Source organism: Triticum urartu, chromosome 7 (assembly GCF_003073215.2).
Source record: "Triticum urartu cultivar G1812 chromosome 7, Tu2.1, whole genome shotgun sequence".
NCBI classification, from domain to species: Eukaryota; Viridiplantae; Streptophyta; class Magnoliopsida; order Poales; family Poaceae; genus Triticum; species Triticum urartu.
In genome coordinates this window covers 684,181,958-684,184,478 of record NC_053028.1, presented here as the reverse complement: position 1 = coordinate 684,184,478, position 2,521 = coordinate 684,181,958, and the positions used below count along the sequence as shown (strand labels likewise).

The 2,521-nt window shown below is 51.1% G+C and overlaps 1 pseudogene; it reads left to right on the top strand.

The window, feature by feature from the left end:
• Positions 1–358: 358 nt before the first annotated feature.
• On the top strand, positions 359–2,215 carry LOC125522252 (annotated as a pseudogene).
• The last annotated feature ends 306 nt before the right edge of the window (positions 2,216–2,521 follow it).

Genomic DNA, 2,521 nt, shown 5'->3' with positions numbered 1-2,521 from the left:
TATATAGATATATTTTAGAGTGTAGATTAACTTATTTTGCTTCATATGTAGTCATATATTGAAATCTCTAGAAAGACAAATATCTGAAAATGGAGCGAGTACGTACCATTGTATTATACACATGCAATTTTTTATATTAGCCTCTTGTAACAAGATGCAATAATCAATCGTCTAAAAAAAGTTTCATGATGCAATTAACAATCGCAATCCTGACGTATCTGGTTGGCTACAAAACTGATATAGCCATGTCCGCATTTGCCATTGGATCCATTAAGTAATCTCGTTCCATGGACTCTCGGCGGTTCTCCTCACCTGCTCTGGCCCCAACGACCACGACAACACACGAGCAAAATCACCACACGAGCCATTCGCATTATATACGCCACATGTAGACGCATGTCCAGTCCAGTCCAAATCACTACGGCTTTCCATCAACACAAGATCAAGAGGAGCTCCAGGTCCGGCCATGGCAGCGGCAGTGGTGGAGAAGTGGGCGGGGCTTGGATCGGGGGTGGCGACCGTCATCTTCCTCTGTCCGTGGTGCAGAACTACGTGCCCCCGACCTTCCGCCTCTACCTCACCACCTGGGCCGCCAAACTCGCCGCCTGCTTCAACCCCTACCTCCAGATCACCATCTCCGAGTATGGCGCCGAGCGCTTCCAGCGCAGCGACTTCTTCCTCGCCGTCGAGGCCTACCTCAGCGACGCCTGCGCCCGCCGCGCACGCAAGCTCAAGGCCGAGCTCGGCAAGGACAGTAAGAACCTCCGGGTCTCCGTGGACGACCACGAGGAGGTCACTGACGACTTCTGCGGGACCACCATCTGGTGGTACGCCTCAAAGAGGCAATCCAAGGCCAACGTCATCCATTTATACCCCGGCCAGGATGAGAGGCGCTTCTACCGGGTCATCTTCCATCGACGGCACCGCGACCTTGTCGTTGACTCCTACCTTCCTTTCGTACTCGGTGAGGGCCGTGCTGTCACTGTGAAGAACCGCCAACGCCGCCTCTTCACCAACAATGCTAGCGGCAGCTGGAACCCCTACCAGAGCAAAAGCGTCTGGAGCCATGTCCCCTTCGAGCACCCCGCCACCTTTGACACGCTCGCCATGCACCCCGATGAGAAGGAATCTGTCATCGACGACCTCATGGCCTTCCAGGAGAGCAAGGAATACTATGCCAAGGTCGGCAAGGCGTGGAAGCGCGGGTACCAGCTTTACGGACCGCCCGGCACTGGCAAGTCTACCATGATTGCCGCCATGGCCAACTTCCTCGACTATGACATCTACGACCTCGAGCTCACGGCGGTCAAGAACAACACCGAGTTGCGGAAGCTCTTCATCGAGACAACGGGCAAGTCCATCATCGTCATAGAGGACATCGACTGCTCCGTCGACTTCACAGGAAAACGCCGCAAGGACAAGAAGGCCTCAAGCGACAAGGACTCCGACAACGATGACAAGCCCAAGCTACCGATAGAGCCAGAGAAGGACGATGCCACCAAGGTGACGCTCTCGGGCCTGCTTAACTTCATCTACGGGCTGTGGTCTGCTTGCAGAGGTGAGGGATCATCATCTTCACCACCAACCACAAGGAGAAGCTGGACCCGGCGCTGATCCGGCGGGGCAGGATGGACAAGCACATCGAGATGTCCTACTGCCGCTTTGAGGGCTTCAAGGTGCTCGCCAAGAACTACCTAGATGTCATTGAGCACGAGCTGTTTGGGGAAGTTCAGCGCCTGCTTGAGGAGACCGACATGTCGCCCGCTGACGTTGCAGAGAACCTGATGCCCATGTCGAAGAAGAAAAAGAGGGACCCGAATGTGTGCTTGATAGGCCTAATCGAGGCGCTCAAGCAGGCCAAGGAGGAAGCGGCGGCGGCCAAGGTGAAGGAGGCAGACGAGGCTCAAGCGAAGAAAGCCAAGGAGATAGAGGAGACAGAGGTGAAGAAAGGCAAGGAGGAAGACAAAGAGAAGGATAAAGCACCCGAGGCAGCCAATGGGGATATTAAGCAAGGTGACAAGTGAAGTGACATCACTCCAGGAAGCCAAGGAAAAAGAATGAGCTTGTTCACTAGTGCTCCCTTACAAAACAAAAATGCAGTGTTTGGTGAGAGAAAAATAATTCACCTTTCAAGTGAAACAATATTTCTTTCTTCTCACACTTGTAATGCTGCTGCATATAAAGTATGCAACAATACAAAAAGCTACTGCAACAAGAATCACACGCCTTACCTACAGCAAAAGGCTAACAAGTTTTTTTCATGGAATTAAAAAATAAACATGGTATCATGCAGGCTTCATTACCATTTCACCAACCCAATGCCGCCACTACGCATGACAGTGACAATATGCAATTAGCAATCAGAATTTATCCTGCTCCTAGAGTTAATTAAGCAACCCAAATCTGAATTGGCCCGTTCATTCATTAATTAACTAATTAAGCAACCCAAATCTGAATTGGCCTGTTCATTCATTAATTAACTAAATTAAGCAACCCAATTCTGCATTCTTTCAGCCCTGAC